Source organism: Hylobates moloch, unplaced genomic scaffold (genome assembly GCF_009828535.3).
Source record: "Hylobates moloch isolate HMO894 unplaced genomic scaffold, HMol_V3 SCAFFOLD_11, whole genome shotgun sequence".
NCBI classification, from domain to species: Eukaryota; Metazoa; Chordata; class Mammalia; order Primates; family Hylobatidae; genus Hylobates; species Hylobates moloch.
The window spans coordinates 70613105-70634054 of NW_026652286.1; positions in this window are offsets into that span (position 1 = coordinate 70613105).

A 20950-nucleotide genomic window follows, 5' to 3' on the forward strand; every position below is an offset into this window, starting at 1 on the left:
CGGCTCACTGCAACCTCCTCCTCCCAGGTTCAAAGGATTCTCCTGCCTCAGCCTCCCAAGTAGGTGGGATTACACGCACCCACCACCACCACCATGCCAGGCAAATTTTTGTCTTTTTAGTAGAGATGGGGTTTTACCATGTTGGTCAGGCTGGTCTTGAGCTCCTGACCTCAAATGATCTGTCCGTCTCAGCCTCCCAAAGTGCTGGGATTACAGGTGTGTGCCACTGCGCCCGGCGACATCACATTACAGTTCATAAATATGCACGATTCACATACATAGAGAATTCAATGTCCTAATATCATTTCCTGGCCTAGAAAAATTTGTGTTATGGTATTGGGGACAAACATTTTGTAGAAAAATCTCAACTAGTTTATGTATAGTACAAACGTTATAACACTTGTTATATTGGAAACATTTCAGACTGTTATCAATAAATATCTTCAAATTATAATAGAGTGCTATGCTCTTCCTGGAAGGCATGACCTTTTGTGGTGAATTATATTCTTAAATTGGAACTTATCAAGATTTCTTGAACTACTGCTTATCCTACTCTGTCCATAATTCAAATTCACATTTATACAATCAGGGATAAAATGGAGATTTTAAACCACAGGTCTTGTTCACATTTTAAGGTACATTTTTAGTTATTTTACTTTCACAGGATGATTTTTTTTGTTGATTTAATTTGTGCTTCCTAAGACATTCTTTTCAGTAGATACTATACTTTTTTCTTTCGTAAAACTTAATTTAAGCAAAAATCTTGATTTTGCTTAATTTATTTTTAAATTTTTTAAAATGCGATTTCCTAATGACCATTTCTCAGTCGGTTGGAGATGTCGTTTGCATGACTAAAGAGGAAATACAATAACTTTAAAAGCTCTAATTTTCCATAAACATTGTTAGAAAACTCACACACACTTTTAGAAGTCAGAAAACAGCATGTTTCCTATCTGAATTATGTCAATCATAATGCATTCAAATTGCTGTTTTACTTAGCTTTCATAAAATCTAACAAAGAAAACAAGATTATTTTTAGTCATTCTAGAATTGACAGAAAATAAACAAAAGTACAAGATTTAGTTAAAATTTCATGTGGAATATAATGAAAACAAAAATTTCCCATTGACAAGGATATTACCAAACAAATGGAAAAGCAATAGCATTCTCTCTTAGTGTCAATGAAACCACATTACAATAAATAAAAGTACCAGCTCTCTGCTTTGAGAGTGGCATAAGCAGTCAGTATGCTAAAAAATACTTCATGTCACTGAATTAATTATAAGCATCTCATTATAGCTTTCATTTAATAGTAGATGTACAATTTTAAAATATAGAATTTGAAAAGCTAATCCATTTTCTACACAGAGAGAGGATAGTATTTTCCAGTAGAATATAATGTTCAAATTTTGCATTTGCTTTTTTTTTTCTTAGAAAAAAATGGATAAATTCAGAGGAAAAAGAGCATTTAAATATGTAGGACTAAAAAGCATTCATATATTTATTGCATAAAGGGCTTTTAAAATCAATGAGATAAATAGTAAAATAGGAAAATAATTTGTCTCTATAGCACTTATCACCATTCAATATTGTATATATTTACTTGTTAATTTGTTATATATCTACTTCTCTTTCTCTATAATGTAAGCTATATAAGGTCAGAGACTTGTTCTGAGGAGTCTCAAGTATATATATATATATATGTACCCAAAACAATGTGTGACATATGATTATATATTGAATATGTTGGATGAAAAGAGTTTTTAAAATGTAAATCTCTCCATCACTTACAATGATTGTGACTCTGACTTTATACCTTGCTTTCTTTTTCATGTGTTGGTAATGAAGATAAAGTAAAATATATGTTTATCTTATAAAGATCATTTTTTTTCTCTCTTTATCTCGGTTTTATGCTATCTATGCCAGCTTCTGAGTAGAAAACCTCTGAGAGCAGTACTGCTTCGTCAATGTTAAGGAGAGAGAGAGAGGGAGAGAGCGGCTAGGAGAGACAGAGAGAGCGAGCAAGCACGTACATTATGTTTAAGGAGACAATGGTTACCCAGGAGAGAATTTGTGCCATCTTCTCTGCTCCCAGTAAAAATAGGGCCACAGTCAGTTCTGGTTTTATAAAAGCGTTACTAACTACTAATTGCTATCATTCAGTTAGCATGTCAAGTATATAGGCAATGATGTCAAGTATTTCCATCCTTTACCACCTTATTTTTTCTAAACTCTAAGCAATGTCCTTCAAAATTAACCATTGAAAATAAAGGAAATTTCTATTCAATAATATTCAAGTTTAATTTCCGCTTTGTTATTTCAAGAACAATTCCATCTATAAATATCGCCTAAGTGTTCACTAAAAGGCAAGTACTATGTAACATAAAAGAACTAAGAAAGACTAAAACAGATAAAATATTCTCTCAGCATTTACAGTTTAATTTGAATGTAAAGAAATTACTTATAAGTTTACATTTGAAGCATCTACTCAAATGTACAGTTTGAGAATTAAATGGAGCTCAGTACTCAGGGTGTGAGCTATCACATTAAGAGACTATTAAATGATGTATGATATCTTCTCTCTTTGCTACCTTCTTTATCATGACTCAAGGTCGTGATTAAGTTAATTGTACTACTGCAACCTAAGCTTTGAGCTCTTAAGATGCTCCCATACCACTACATTAAGGACTATTGGTCTTACGTGTTTGCTTTGATAATTAGTTTAACATCTCATATCACATTGATGTTAAGATCTTTTTCTATTAAGTTTGTAAGAAGGGTTCGCAGTAATCTCGAACCTCTGTGTAAGTCTCTAATATACATTTCTTCTTTCTGATTCTGGGAATACCTGCCACTGTGCTGCAGCTGTCTGCTAGGTCACCCTGACACATCACCTTGAAAAAATTTCTGTTACCCATTGTCATCCATACTTGCAATCAGACACCACACACTCACACTGCCTGCCTCCACTCTCAGTACCTGTGTGCTATTCAGCAATAACTACCTCTACATATTCTCCCTCTATACCCATCTACCGTCAATAATTTACCAGGGTCACTATCTCAATAATGATTCTCAGCAGTAAAAAGATATACATTTATAAAATGGCTACTTCACTAGTTTGGGGTGTCAATTATTCTGAGGAATCTTTTGTAGCATGTGTTATGTTCACATAAAAGCTATCTTGCTCCAACTGTACATGTTCTTGTTACAGAAGATTATTTTCCCATATACTTTCCTTTTAGAAATCTTCAATGGCAGAGGTATGCATTTACATAAATGAAAAGAAATAGTGAAGAATAGAGAATAACAATGATGCCTTAAACTTTCTATCTCTAGAAACTTTTAAATAAACAAAACTCAAGCCTTCTTACTTTTTTGAGAAATGGAAGGCATACCCATACAACTGGAAATTCTAACAGACTAGAGCCATTACTTCACTGATAAATTGATTTATCTTATGTATCATAAATATCTTCATTTTAGATTATACTACTAAAAATCAGTAATATCTCATACCTACAAAGTAGGCTTTTGGGATATTATTGATTTTAAAACACATTTATATATGAAGTTTTGCTCAAGCACTGGGTTGATTTTAATAATTTTCTTAATATTACCTACTTTTGAAAGAACTGTGTTTTTATATTGCTTGATGAAAAATATCTATTTTGTTTATCTATTTTGAAATCAAGACAAGACAAACAGATTTTTAATTGAAACAAGTGTTCCCATATATCTTCCTATTATATATTAGAGTTATCTGCTGTTCTCTGGAGTGAGGTACAACTTTTCATGGTATAGGAAAATGATCATAAGTATTCACTGGCTTGCAAACGGGAGTATAAATCAGTGGACAATTTGGTTAAATCACTCACATAACACTTATTATTTATTTTTATTTTTCTTGCCCAAAGGAGTATGGAGGAGGGATGCATTACATTAAATATTTCCTTTTATCATACTTACAAAATTTCTGTAAAGTGCACACATGAAAGCAGAGTTGTAGAAATACTCAAAGGAATTATAAATATTGTTTTACCAGACTGAAAGTAGGGAAACATTATAACAGATTTTTGAGAAAATTACCTTCTTAAATGTAAATGGTGGATAAGTAATACTGTTGTTTTGATGACTAAAAGAAACATAATAAACTTGTTAAAAATGCCTAAACAATGAAACACAGTTTTATTCCCAGAAATGAGAAATTTAGTGTTTTGTCTGTTTTTTGAGACAGAGTCTCACTCTGTTGCCCAAGCTGGAGTGCAGTCGATCTCAGCTCACTGCAACCTCTCCCCCGCTAGGTTCAAGCAATTCTCCTGCCTCAGCCTCCCGAGTAGCTAGGACTATAGGTGCCTGCCACCATGCCCAGCTAATTTCTGTACTTTTAGTAGAGATGGGGTTTCACCATGTTGGCCAGGCTGGTCTCAAGCTCCTGGCCTCAAGTGATCCATCCACCTCAGCCTACCAAAGTGCTGAGATTACAGGTGTGAGCCACTACACCCAGCCTGGTGTTAATTTTTAAACATGTGGTTTGACCATGGATCACTTGGAGCCTCACAAGCAGAGCTCATTGATGAGCTATGTGAGGATTTCTCATTGGAAATGAAGAAGCTATAATTTCAGTGGGTACACAGTTTCAATTAGGCAAGATGAATAAGTTCTGGAGAGCTACCATATAGCAGAGTGAGAATAGTTAATATGAGATTCTATACTTGAAATTTACCTTAGATCTTAAATAATCTTACCACACACATGCACAAAAGATAATTATGTGAAGTGATGAATATGTTTATATTGATTGCAGGAATTATTTTACAATGCATGCATATATCAAAATGTCACATTGTACATCATAAATTCATAAAACTTTTATTAATTATACATCAATAAAGCTTTTTAGAAAGTAACTTCAAAGCAATTTCCATTCAACAGAAACTTCCACACTTGAAATACTGAAGGCAATTCCCACATAATCAAGACAAATGTTTTACATAGGGTATTTAAAATATTGTTGTAACAACTTTGTTATTCCCCTTCACTTTAGCAAACTCTGAAAGAACACATCATGTGGAAGTTTGTACCATAACAAATGTAAATCCTAAATAAGTGAATTTTTAACAGGAAAAAAAAAAGAACTTAAAAATGAAATAAAAATACTGTTTGTTTTTATATAAAATATGAACCTAATTTATCTAACTACTTTGATTAACATTTTCTTAAATAAAAATCTGTGTGTTTGTTGGCAGGTAGGGAGGTGTGAGTGTGTTTGTGGGTGTGTTTGTGTGGTTTGTGTGTGACATATCCATGCCTGAGAAATCCACCTGGTAATTGTTCTTTTTCGTTTTGTGCAAGTCATTGCCTAGAACTTCTGGACAAGCAGGTCCTTAACAGAATGCTGGACTCTGCAAAGGGGGAGATTTTTGGCAGACCATGTTTCTCTTTATTATATTTCTATTTGCTTTTCACATCTACCACACAAGACTTAACAAGGTAATAAGACTGTATCGTGTATCTGAGGAAGTTCAAAGCAATGCAAATAATGCAGAATGCAATGTTAGACTCCTTTGATTGAGAAGTCCTTCCTCCTCTCATCCTTGGGAGGTCTTACTAGCCATTTTCCTCTGCTAACCAGCTTCCTGCCATGTTGTGGGCTGCTTTTCCATTCCCCACCTCTCTTTTTATGTTTCTTTCTTCTTCTATCGGTCTCTTTGTCTTCCTTTGCTGACTGCCTTTTTATGTCTCACTCAAAGTGTGCTTTCTGTCTCTTTCTTCCTCTGTCATTTCTCTCAATCCTTTCTTCTTTTTCTTCTCACATTTTTCCTCCTTGTTTTTATTTCCATTCACATGCTCATACTTTCTTTTTCACTCGTCTTCCTCACTAAATGCAGCCTGAGATGATATTTCTTCTCAATTAAAGGCAAATCCTTCTTAAGCTCTGGTTCCAACTACTAAAATAATTTGTTCACCTCAATGCACAAATAATCATTTTAGATATAAAAAGAGAAAAATTTACACTGGCATGTGGGTAAGATTTCTTTTCATAAATATGAAAATAGTGTTTATCATTATTCCTCTTAATGATATCAATACATTTTTGAGTAAAATATATAATTTGAATATCTTAGTACATGTAAAAACGTTAAGTAGCTTGGAAAGTTATACAATACTATTGAAATCTAGTATGTATAAGTATAGTTATTATTAATAGACTTAAACAATTAGAACAGGAGAATTAAAAAAAGGTAAACCAATGCATTTGCTTCGATATAAACATAGGTGTCAAACAACACAGAAATAAAAAATGCAAAAGATAAAACACAACACTTTATATAGCAATTATCCAGTTTAAAACTAAAATATAATCAACACAGTTGAAGAACCATTTTATACCTGATAGTTTGCATGTATTATCTGCCGTCTCCCTAAAAGTAATCATCATCCTCAAGATATATACATATGTGGGTGTGTGTGTATGTAGATATACATATATGTGTATATATACATATTTACATCCCTATCAAATCAGCAATATTTAGTTAGGCTTTTATATAAATTATTTCATATTTTAGTTTCTTGCAGATATTCTAAATTTTGATATATTCAATGTAATACTTTATAGATTTTCTTAAACAACTCTCACATTTCTGAGATGAATTCAATTTTATCATATTTTATAAATATTCACATACACGCACACACATGCACACACACACACACATAATTGAATGCATGCAAACAGAGAAAAAGCGTTTTTATTCCATTTATAACATTTTTAAATATTATTGCATCTATTGTCATTAATGATAAATTATACTGGCCTGTAATCATAACTTTTTAGGCAGTACTTTTCTGAGTTTTCTGGTATTTCTTTTTTTTTGGTATCAAGTCACACTAGTATCATAAAATTAGTAGACAGGATAACTGTGTTCAACATTTTATGCTATTAAGTTTTTATAGGTTTGGAAGTAACTGTTCCTTGAACATTTGGTAGTGCTTGCATGTAAAATTATATGTGCCTGTTGTTATTTATTGCAGACTACTTTAGATACTATTTTTAAATGTACATTTTAGTGTTCAGTGTGTAATATCACAACTAATTCTTGGACATTCCACTGTTCACCCTTTTCGCCAAAAAAAAAAAAAAAAGTCATACCAATTAGCAGTTAGTCCTAATACTCTATTTTCCCTATCCCCGATGACTACTAATTTACTTTTTGTCTCTATAGATTTCCCTATTCTTTGCATTTCATATAATAAAATGATAGTCTGTGGCCTTTTGTGTCTGGCTTTTTTCGCATAACAAAATGTCTTCAAAGTGAAACCGCATTGTTGCATGTAACAGCATATTATTCCCTTTTATGGCTAAATTATATTCTATCTAAATTATATTCTATTTTATGAATATACCACACTTTGTTTCTCCATTCATTAACTAATGAACACTTATGTTGTTTCCACACTTTGGCTGTTGTGAATAATGCTGCTACGAACATTTTTCTGCGTGAACATACGTTTTCAATTCTCTTAAGTATGTATCTAGGAATGAGGTTTCTGGGTCATACAGTGATATGATTTGGATGTGTGTCCTCTGCAGAGCTCATGTTGAAATGTGATCCTCAATGTTGGAGGTGAGGCTAAGTAGGAGGTGTTTGGGGCATGGGGGTGGATCCTTCATAAATGGCTTGCTGGTGGTGGTGTCATCGCATTAATGAGTGAGTTCTCACTTTATCAGTTCATATGAGAACCAATTGCTTGAACGATCCTGGCACCTCCGGCCTTGTCTCTTACTCCCTCTCTTGCCATGTGACATGCTGACTCCTCTTTACCTTCCACCATGATTGTAATCTTCCTGAGGCACTCGTCAAAAAGTAGATGCTGGCACATTGCTTCATATACAGCCTGCAGACCCAGGAGCCAAATAAACTTCTTTTCTTTGTAAATTACCCAGCCTCAGGTGTTCCTTAACAGAAATACAAATAGACGGCCAGGCATGGTGGCTCATGCCTGTAATCCCAACACTTTGGGAGGCCGAGGCGGGTGGATCATGAGGTCAGGAGATCGAGACCATCCTGACCAACGTGGTGAAACTCCATCTCTACTAAAATACAAAAAACTAGCTGGGCGTGGTGGCACACGCATGTAATCCCAGCTACCAGGGAGGCTAAGGCAGGGGAATAGCTGGAACCAGGGACGCAGAAGTTGCAGTGACCCGAGATCATGCCACTGCACTCCAGCCTGGTGACAGAGCGAGACTCCATCTCAAAAATAATAATAATAATAATAAAGAAATGCAAATGGACTAATATATGTGGTAATTCTATGTTTAACTTTTTGAGGAACTGCCCAACCATCTTCCATAGTGGCTTCATGAGTTTAAACTTAACCTCACCAGTAATGAACAAAGGTACCAATTTTTTCACATCCTCACACACTTATTTTCCTCGTTTAAAAAAAAATTACAGGCAAGTGTTATCTCATTTTGGTTTTGACTTGGATTTTCTTTACAGCTAATTGATAGGGAACCACCAAAGACCCTAAATAGCCAAAGCAAGGTGTTTAATTTGGGAGCTTTGGGCCATTATGTCTTCAAATATCCTGTCTGTCCGTTTATCTTTTTTCTCTTTTTCTTGAACCCCTAAAATGGATATGTAGTTACACTTAATGATGTTCCACAGATTTCTGAGGATCTGTCCATTCTTCTTCAGTCTTCTGTTTCTCTGACAGAATAATCTCAATTAACCAGTCTTCATTCTTTCTTTTGCCCACTTGAATATGTTGTTGAGGCCCTCTAGTAAATTTTTTATTTCAGCAATTTTAACTTTCAACTTTCAAATTATTATTTGGTTGCTTATTATTTCTTTCTCTGTATTAATATTCTCAGATGGTTGACACATCCTTCCTACAGTTTCCTTTAGCTCTTTACACATAGTTTACCTCATTGTTCATATTTAAAATAGCTGACTGAAGATATCTGTCTAGAAAATCCAAGATCTGGGCTTCCTCAGCCACAACTTGTATCAATTTTTCTTATGACCTCTCATTTCCTAGCTTTTCCTCCCAAGTTTTTGGTTAGTCTATTATTTGCCCCAACTAGTATCTATCACTTTAGACAAATTTCAGAACTCATAATAAATGGATATATATAGTTTTAGCCCATTTTCCAGGAAGGGGTTAGATTTTGAGTTTCTCATTCTGTCATCTCACTGATGTTAATCCAGTACAAACATTTTTAACTACTGGTTCTATTACTTTGATACTCAAGTATTCTTTTTATTTGTAAATAACTTTTGGTAACTGTTTTTCTTCCCCTCCTCCACCCTGCCCCCTCTGGGAAATAATTTATTTCTATTTGTTTTCAAATGAACTGAAACAAATTAGTTGATTGTTATCTTACCTTATAAAATACTCATTGTTCTTTATATTATGTCCTCTCTTTCCTTTTGTTTGCAAGATTGATTTTTTTGGAGTCTTTGTTTCCTTTCTGTTTTCCTTCTATCATTTTTCTATTTTTTTTTTCTTCCTCCTTTGGTTCCCTGTCTTCCCTCTTCCCCACCCCATAGCTTTCTGACAAAATTTTAATTTTTTAATTGGTGTTTTCAAAGAACAAGTGTTGGGCTTCTCTAGCTCCTTCTATTTGGCATTTATTTCTATTTCGTGATTTTTAATTACTGTTGCATTTTTTTATTCTGTTTATTGTAGTTTATTCTGTTTCTTTTTTGTGTAAGTTTATAACTAGTGCACAGTAATTTTTAGTCAGATTTATAATGAACTAATTAAGGATTTGAGGCTATACAATTTAAAAAATATATGTAGCTTCATTTCACAATGTTTAATACAAAGTTTTACTTCAAAGTTTTATCAGTTATATATATATGTATATATATGTAAATTCATCAGTCATATATATTTATAATTGATGAACTAATAAATACAACTAATTAGCAAATATATTACCATATATGCATGTGTGGGTGTGTGTATATACACACACACAGGTTATATGTTTATTTTCTTTTACAAGTTATTTAAACTAGGATAATTTTTGTGGTGTATCTAAACATTTTCAGATGTAAGTTATAAATCATATAGTTAAATTTCAAATAACATGAGTTTAAACGGCATGGGTCCATGTATACAGAGATTTTCTTATGCCTCTGCCACTCCTAAGACAACAAGACCAACACCTCCTCTTCTTTCTTCTTCTCAGCCGACTCAAAATGAAGATGATTAAGATAAAGACCTTCATGATGATCCACTTACACTTAATAAATAGTAAATGTATTTTCTCTTTCTTACATTTTATTTTCTCTAGCTTACTTTATTGTAAAAAACAGAGTATATAATACATGTAATACACAAAATATGTGTTAATCAAATGTTTATGTTATTTGTAGGGCTTCCAATTGACAGTAGGCTATTAGTAAATTAAGTTTTAAGGAATCAAAAGTTACATGCAGATTTTCAACTCATGAGGACTTGGGACTCCTAATCCTCACATTGTTAAAAACACAACGGCATTCATCATTCATTTAATTATGAATTACTAAAATATTTTGATTCTAGTCTTCTTACATGATCCCTATAATGCATATATTTTTCAAATTTCCTTATATTTCCTTAATGAGTTGCCCTATGCTTAATTTGTTAACTGTTAATGCTGTGATAAGGCATTTTCACATTTGTATACACTTTAAAATAGTTATTTAACTAATTGTGAAATAATGTTTACCAAAATTTTTGTTATTTATCTATTTAATTATTATCTGGTTGACTCATCAATTTTTAATAAAGGGTAGATTAAATTTTTTTATGATGCTTTATTTTCAATGTCTTTAAGTTCTGTAAAGTTTTGCTTTATATATTTTGAGACTCTTTATTAATTTCTTACAAATTTAGAATATGCATTTTTCCAGATGAAATTAACATATTATTTAATGATTCTCCCTAATCCTATTACTGAAGTTTTGCCTAACATTGTATTTTTAATCTTCATACAATTGTTTAATCTTTATTTTTATTTGTTTTCCAGGCATAATTTTTGTATCTATTATTTTACTTTAGAATTTGAGCTTCTCTATTTTAAGTGTTTAACTTTTAAGTTAAAAAGTTAACCTTTTTCAATGTTTGCACGTGTCTTGCACACGTGAAATTTTTCTATTATTTTGATTTTCTTCCTTGTTGTCCTGCTTTCTTTTCATATTTTCTTTATTTTTTTATGCTCTTAATTTTCCCACTAACTCCATTTTATTAAGTGTTTATTTTCTTGCTTTCAATATCTTCTTCAAATTATTCCTTCTATTTTTAATGGGAACTATTCATTCTATTTTATTAGTTGATTACTCTTTAGTTATTAACAAGGATTTGTTTTTTTTTTTTTATTTTCTTGAGACAGAGTTCCACTCTTGTTGCCCAGACTGGAGTGCAATGAATGGCACGATCTTGGCTCACCGCAACCTCCACCTCCCAGGTTCAAGTGATTCTCCTGCCTCAGCCTCCTGACTAGCTGGGATTACAAGCATGAGCCACCATGGCCGGCTAATTTTGTATTTTTAGTAGAGACAAGGTTTCTCCATGTTGGTCAGGCTGGTCTCGAACTCCCAACCTCAAGTGATCTGCCCGCCTTGGCCTCCCAAAGTGCTGGGATTACAGGCATGAGCCACCACGCCTGGCCTTTAACAAGGATTTTTAACTTAAAAGTGTAATTTGCAAATATAATTACTGGTACTTGAATAATCCTTTAAAACTGTTTTAACTCTATTATTTTTATTTAATGTATTTGTGTACATTATTCAGCAGATTGTTCCACTGAGCCAATAATTTATTTAAAGTACCACAGAACAATAAGTAGTTCATTATAAGAACTCAATTAATGGTATTTATCATCACTGTTGACGTTATAAGCCCCTTAACTTTCATACTGGTATTAGTTTATGTTCGTGGTATTTGTTTAGATTTAATGATGTGTTTACCAATTTCTTTACTCAACATTTATGTTGTCATCGTGGAAATTTCCTGTGAAATAATTGTCTTTCTTCTTTTAGTTGATTCTTTATAACTGAGTTGAGTGTAATCTTGGTAATCTCTTGATCTTTATCCATCTGAGTTTCTCTTTTAAAAAATCCTGTTGAGTAAAATATTCCTTGGTTACAGAACGTATTTACTTTCTCAGTAGTTTGCAATTATTCTCTTCTCCTTTTTCTACCATCGTTTTTGTTGTGACATCTGTGTTTTTTTGTTGTTCATCTTATAATGCTTGATGTTCTTTAGTTTCACAGTAGTTTCAGTGCACATTTTTATTTTCCCTAATGAGCACATTTTATGTTCCTGTATCTGAAGACTCCTTTTCAGTGCTCAGAATTATTCATTATTTTTTCTAATATAGATGTTTTTTATTCATTGCATTTTCCCCATTTGAGAATCTGATTAAAAGTGAATTGAACAGATAATATACTGTTGTTATTGTTGTTTAGAACTCTTTGTTTTCTCTCTCTCTCATCTAGATCCCATTTACTAATTATCTCTATAGCTTTGTTCAGAATTCTATTTAATCCTTCCAATGAGTTTTTATTTTCAGTGATAACAGTTTGTTGCTTTTTTAAAAAAAATTTTAAACCTGAATTAGATATTTTAAAATTATCTTTAGTTATATTTTAACTATTATTTTATTTGTTAATGTTTTTAACACAGTATTCATATCATCATAAATTATATTCAATATTAGTGTTTAATTCTGCTGCTTGTTTTAATGCAAAGCCTAGCTCACCGTGTTTTGGTTTTGGTTTATGTTTAGAAAATTTTGATTGGAAACGCATACAAATAAAGTAAAAATCAATAATAATGCATATTTAGAAAGAACACATTTTTCAATTGCCTGATATATTTAGTCCATTCTCATGCTACTATAAAGAACTGCCCAAGACTGGGTAATTTATAAAGGAAAGAGTTTTAATTGACTCACAGTTCAGGGTCACTGGGAAGGCCTCAGAATACTTACAATCATGGTGGAAGGGGAAGCAAACACTTCCTTCTTCACAAGGGGGCAGCAAGGAGAAGAATGAGAGCCAAATGAAGGGGGAAGCCCCTTATAAAACCATCAGATCTCATGAGAACTTACTATCATGCATGGGTGACACTGCCCCCATGATTCAATTACCTCCCACTGGGTCTCTCCCACGACATGTGGAGATTATGGGAACTACATTTCAAGATAAGATTTGGGTGGGGACACAGCCAAACCACATCACCTGATGGCCTACGTGCAGTCCAGTTCTATACATAAATTACCCTAAATTTACATAATTCTCAGAAAGATGAAGAATATCAAAGTGTGATGCCTTGTTATTGTTTGTAGCTCTCTTAATCTGATGTGTATTCAAATATTTACTTTTTTCAATATTTGCACATGTGTTTTTGTAACAACATGAATACCATAAAATATTCTTTTTTATTAATCTCACAATTTTATATACCAATGGTTTATATAATTGCATTTTGGATTCTGCCTATTATATTATGACAATTTTTACTTTATTTGATTTATCTAAATACATAAAAATCTTGAGATTCATTAGAGAAAATACAGTCTGCCTTTAAATTTATTTAAGTTAGGATTCCCAGGCAAGATGGCTGAATAGGAAGAGCTCTGATCTGCAGCTCCCAGCAAGACCAACGCAGAAGGTGGGTGATTTCTGCATTTCCAAATGGGTACCCAGTTCATCTCAATGGGACTGGTTAGACAGTGGGTGCAGCCCATGGAGGGCGAGAAGATGCAGGGTGGGGCGTCGCCTCACCCGGGAAGCGCAAGGGGTCAGGGAACTCTTTCTCCTAGCCAAGGGAAGCTGTGAGGGACTGTGCCCTGAGGAACGGTGCTATCTGGCCCAGATACTAGGCTTTTCCCACTGTCTACACAACCCACAAACCAAGAGATTAACTCCAGTGCCTACACCACAAAGGCTCTGAGTTTAAAGCACAAAACAGGTGATCATTTGGGCAGACACCGAGCTAGCTCCAGGAGTTATTTTTTGTACCACAGTGGTGCCTAAAACACCAGCAAAACAGAACCATTTACTCCCCTGGAAAGAAGGCTGAAGCCAGGGAGCCAAGTGGTCTCGCTCAGCTGATCCCAGCCCCACAGAGCCCAGCAAGCTAAAATCTACTGGCCTGAAATTCACGCAGCCAGCACAGCACTCTGAAGTTGAACTGGGATACTCGAGCTTGGTGGGGAAAGGGGCATCCACCATTACTGAGGCTTGAGTAGGCAGTTTTCCCCTCACAGTGTAAACAAAGCCACTGGGAAGTTCAGACTGGGCAGAGCCCATTGCAGTGCCTCAAAGCCTCTGAAGCCAGACTCCCTCTCTAGATTCCTCCTCTCTGGGCAGGGCAACCCTGAAAGAAATGCAGCAGCCCCAGTCAGGGGCTTACAGATAAAACTACCATCTCCCTGAGGTACAGCACCTAGGGGAAGGGACAGCTGTGGGCGCAGCTTCAACAGACTTAAATGTTCCTGCCTGCCTGATCTGAAGAGAGCAGTGGATCTCCCAGCACAGAGCTCGAGACTGCCTCCTCAAGTGGGTCCCTGGCCCCCATGCCTCCTGACTGGGAGACACCTCCCAGCAGGGGTCAATAGACACCTCTTACAGGAGAGCTCCAGCAGCCATGTGGTGGGCGCTCCTCTAGGACAAAGCTTCAAGAGGAGGGAGCAGGCAGCAATCTTTGCTGTTCTGCAGCCTCCACTTGTGATACCCAGGCAAACAGGGTCTGCAGTGGACCCTCAGCAAACTCCAGCAGACCTGCAGAAGAGGGGCCTGACTGTTAGAAGGAAAATTAACAAAGAGAAAGCAATAGCATCAACATCAACAAAAAGGAAGGCTATGCAAAAACTCCATCCAAAGGTCACCAACAGCAATGATCAAAGGTAGATAAATCCATGAAGATGAGGAAAAACCAGCACAAAAAGGCTGAAAATTCCAAAAACCAGAATACCTCTTCTCCTCCAAAGGAACACAACTCCTCGCCAGCGAGGGAACACAATTGGACCGAGAATGAGTTTGACAAATTGACATACGTAGGCTTCGGAAATAGGTAATAACAAACTCCTCCGAGCTAAAGGACAATGTTCTAACCCAATGCAAGGAAGAACCTTGAAAAAAGGTTAGACGAATTGCTAACTAGAATAACCTGTTCAGAGAAGAACATAAAGGATCTGATGGAGCTGAAAAACACAGCACAAAAACTTTGTGAAGCATACACAAATATCAGTAGCCAAATCGATCAAGCGAAAGACAGGATATCAGAGATTGAAGATCAACTTAATGAAATACAGCGTGAAGACAAGATTAGAAAACAAAGAATGAAAAGGAATGAACAAAGCCTCCAAGAAATATGGGACTATGTGAATAGACCAAACTCATGATTGATTGATTGGTGTACCTGAAAGTGATGGGGAAAGTGGGAACAAGTTGGAAAACACACTTCAGGAAATTTATTATCCAGGAGAACTTCCCCAACCTAGCAAGACAGGCCAACATTCAAATTCAGGAAATACAGAGAACACCACAAAGATACTCCTTGAGAAGAGCAGTTCCAAGACACAAACTCATCAGATTCACCAAGGTTGAAATGGAGGAAAGAATGTCAAGGGCAGCCAGAGAGAAAGGACAGGTAACCCACAAAGGGAAGCCCATCAGACTAAGAGCAGATCTCTCAGTAGAAACCCTACAAGCCAGAAGAGAGTGGAGTACAATATTCAACATTCTTAAAGAAAAGAATTTTCAACTCAGAATTTCATATCCGGCCAAACTAAGCTTCATAAGTGAAGAAGAAATAAAATCCTTTACAGACAAGCAAATGCTGAGAGATCTTGTCACCACCAGGCCTGCCTTACAAGAGCTCTTGAAGGAAGCACTAAATATGGAAAGCAAAAACCAGTACCAACCACTGCAAAAAGAAGCCAAAATGTAAGACCATCCACACTATGAAAAAACTGCATCAAGTAGTGGGCAAAATAACTAGCTAGCATCATAACAGGATCAAATTCACACATGACAATATTAACCTTAAATGTAAACAGGCTAAATGTCCCAATTAAAAGGCACACTGGCAAACTGGATAGAGTCAAGACCCATTAGTGTAGTGTATTCAGGAGACCAGGAGACCCAGCTCTCGTGCAAAGACACACATAGGCCCAAAATAAAGGGATGGAGGAAGATTTACCAAGCAAATGGAAAGAAAAAAAAGCAGGGATTGCAATCCTAGTCTCTCACAAAACAGACTTGAAACCAACAAAGATCAAAAAAGACAAAGTAGGGCATTACATAATGGTAAAGGGATCAATGCAACAAGAAGGGCTAACTATCCTAAATATATATGCACCCAATCTAGGAACACACAGATTCATAAAGCAAGTCCTTGGAGACCTACAAAGAGACTTATACTCCCACACCATAATAACAGAAGACTTCAACACCCCACTATCAACATTAGAGAGATCAATGAGACAGAAAATTAACAAGGATATTCAGGACTTTGAAATCAGCTCTAGAACAAGCAAACCTAATAGACATCTACAGAACTCTCCACCCCAAATCAACAAAATATACATTCTTCTCAGCACCACATAGCACTTATTCTAAAATCAAACCCATAATTGGAAGTAAAACGCCTCAAAAGAACAGAAATCATAACAAACAGTCTCTCAGACCACAGTGCAATTAAATTAGAACTCAGGATTCAGAAACTAACTCAAAACCACACAACTACATGGAAACTGAACAACCTGCTCCTGAATGACTACTGGGTAAATAACGATATTAAGCGAGAAATAAATAAGTTATTTGAAACATTGAAACCAATGAGAATAAAGATACAACATACCAGAATCTCTGGGACACAGCTAAAGCAGTATATAGAGGGAAATTTATACCAATAAATGCCCATAGGAGAAAGCAGAAAAGATCTAAAATTGACATCCTAACATCACAATTTAAAAAACTAGAGAACCAAGAGCAAACAAATTCAAAAGCTAGCAGAAGACAAGAAGTAACTAAGATCAGAACAGAACTAAAGAAGATAGAGCCATAAAAACCCTTCAAAAAAAAATCAATGAATTCAGGAGCCGGTTTTCTGAAAAGATTAACAATAAAGACTGCTAGCCAGACTAATAGAGAAGAATTAAATAGACACAACAAAAAAAGATAAAGGGATCTCACCACTGATCCCACAGAAATATAAACTTACCATCAGAGAATACTATAAACACCGCTACACAAATAAACTAGAAAATCTAGAAGAAACAGATAAATTCGTGGAAACATACACCCTCCCAAGACTAAATCAGGAAGAAGTCGAATCCTGAATACACCAATAACAATTTCTGAAATTAAGGCAGTAATTAATAGCCTACCAACCAAAAAAAGCCCAGGACCAGACGGATTCACGGCCGAATTCTACCAGAGCAACAAAGAGAAGCTGGTACCATTCCTTCTGAAACTATTCCAAACAACAGAAAAAGGACTCCTCTATAACTCAATTTATGAGGCTAGCATCATCCTGACACCAAAACCTGGCAGAGACACAAAAAAAGAAAATTTCAGGCCAATATTCCTGATGAACGTTGATGCAAAAATCCTCAATAAAATACTGACAAACCGAATCCAGAAGCAAACTAAAAAGCTTATCCACCACGATCGAGTCAGCTTCATCCCTGGGATGCAAGGGTGGTTCAACATACGCAAATCAATAAATGTAATCCATTGCATAAACAGAACCAATGATAAAAACCACATGATTATCTCAACAGATACAGAAAAGGCCTTTGATAAAATTCAACACTCCTTCATGCTAAAAACACTTAATAAACTAGGTATTAATAAAACACATCTCAAAATAATAACAGCTATTTATGGCAAACCCACAGCCAATATCATACTGAATGGGCAAAAGCTGGAAGCATTCTCTTTGAAAACTGGCACAAGACAAGGATGCCCTCTCTCAATACTCCTATTCAACATGGTATTAGAATTTCTGGCCAGGGCAATCAGGCAAGAGAAAGAAATAAAGCATATTCAAATAGGAAGACAGGAAGTCAAATCGTCTCTGTTTGCAGATGACATGACTGTATATTTAGAAAACTCCTTCATCTCAGCCCAAAAACTCCTTAAGCAGATAAGCAACTTCAGCAAGGTCTCTGGATATAAAATCAATGTGCAAAAATCACAATCATTCCTATACACCAAAAATAGACAAACAGAGAGCCAATCCATGAGCAAACTCCCATTCACAATTGCTACAAAGAGAATTAAATACCTAGGAATACAACTTACAAGGGATGTGAAGGACTTCTTCAAGGAGAACTACAAACCACTGCTCAAGGAAATAAGAGAGGACATAAACAAATGGAAGAACATTCCATGCTCATGGATAGGAAGAATCAATATTGTGAAAATGGCCATACTGCCCAAAGTAACGTATAGATTCAATGCTATTCCCATCAAGCTACCACTGACTTTCTTCACAGAATTAGAAAAAAACTACTTTACATTTCATATGAAACCAAACAAGAGCCTGCATGCCAAGACAATCCTAAGCAAAAAGAACAAAGCTGGAGGCATCACGCTACCTGACTTCAAACTGTACTACAAGGCTACAGTAACCAAGACAGCATGGTACCAGTACCAAAACAGAGATATAGACCAATGGAACAGAAATAAAGCCCCACATCTACAACCATTTGATCTGTGGCAAACCTGACAAAAACAAGCAATGGGGAAAGAATTCCCTATTTAATAAATGGTGTTGGGAAAACTGGCTAGCCATATGCAGAAAGCTGAAACCGGACTGCTTCATTACACCTTATACAAAAATTAACTCAAGCTGGATTACAGATTTAAACATAAGACCTAAAACCATAAAAACCCTAGAAGAAAACCTAGGCAATACCATTCAGGACACAGGCATGGGCAAAGACTTCATGACTAAAACACCAAAAGCAAAGGCAACAAAAGCCAAGTTGACAAATGGGATCTAGTTAAACTACAGAGCATCTGCTCAGCAAAAGAAACTATCATCAGAGTGAACAGGCAGCGTTCTGAATGGGATAAAATTATTGCAATCTATCCATCTGACAAAGGGATAATATTCAGAACCTACAAGGAACTTAAACAAATTTACAAGAAAAAAACAACCCCATCAAAAAGTGGGCAAAGGATGTGAACAGACACTTCTCAAAAGTGGACATTTATGCAGACAACAGACATAGGAAAAAATGCTGATTATCACTGGTCATTAGATAAATGCAAATCAAAACCACAATGAGATTCCATCTCACGCCAGTTAGAATGGCGATCTTTAAAAAGTCAGGAAACAACAGGTGCTGGAGAGGATGTAGAGAAATAAGAGCACTTTTACACTGTTGGTGGGAGTGTAAATTAGTTCAACCATTGTGGAAGACAGTGTGGCAATTCCTCATGGATCTAGAACTAGAAATACCATTTGACCCAGCAATCCCATTACTGCATATATACCCAAAGGATTATAAATCATTCTACTGTAAAGACACATGCACACATATATTTATTGTAGCACTATTCACAACAGCAAAGACTTGGAACCAACCCAAATGTCCAGCAGTGTTAGACTGGATAAAGAAAATGTGGCATATATACCCCATGGAATACTATGCAGCCATAAAAAAAGAATGAGTTCACGTTCTTTGCAGGGACATGGATGAAGCTGGAAACCATCATTCTCAGCAAGCTAACATAGGAAGAGAAAAGGAAACACCACATGTTCTCACTAATAAATGAGAGCTGAACAATGAGAATGTATGGACACAGGGAGGGGAATAACACACTACAGTGCCTGTCGGGGAGTAGGGCACAAGGGGCAGGATAGCATTAGGAGAAATACCTAATGTAGATCACAGGTTGATGGGTGCAGCAAACCACCACGGTAAATATATACCTATGTAATAAACCTGTACATTCTGCACGTGTATCCCATAACTTAAAGTATAATAAAAAAAGAAGAAAAAAATTAATTTGATTTAATTTGAGTGTAAAATTACAAGAACACATAGCTAGTGTAATTAAACTCACAAATTACTGAGTGTGAATGCGGTTGTGGTTATATTCTTTATTTTTTTCCTTGCATTTTTCCTTCTCTTTTCTCTTTAATATTCTCTCTCTTGGCAGGAGGTTCTTTTGATATTTTATTTTGTGTATGAGGACAAAAAAGATGATTTTTTTCATGCAGTTATCTTTTGTTCACATATTAATTTGTTTTTCTAGCTCACCATGTTAAATATTACACAGTCCTTCAAGAGTTTCAGGTTTAAGTGGGGATTTTAGGTCCAACATATTGTCCCACACTGGTCCTTCACACCATTAAAGCAAAATTCCCTGTTTCCACCACGGAGAAATACTCCAAACCCAGCCTTATCAATTGCCATTTTGTTTATTCCCTAGAGTGAACCGTTAAGTATTTAGTGAAAAAAATTCCTGTAATAAAATTCATACAGATATTTATAAATTTCTGAATTTATAAATAAATAAATTTATAAATGTATGTAGTATGTGTTTGTGTATGTGTGAAACTCAGAATTTTTATCTCACCTTACTACTAAAATTAGATTTCACATGTTTCTCAAAGAATATACATTAGTGGTACCTGACCTTTTTGGCAAGAGAGACCAGTTTCATGGAAGAGAATTTTTCCACAGACTGGTGTTGGGGAGATGGTTTGGGATGATTCACACACATTACATTTATTGTGCCCTTTATTTCTATTATTACATTGTAATATTTTACAACTCACCATAATGTAGAACCTGTGAAAGCCCCGAGCTTGATTTCCTGCAACTAGATGGTCCCATTAGGGTGTAATGGGAGACAGTGCAGATCATCAGGCATTAGATTCTCATAAGGAGCACACATCTAGATCCCTCGCAAGT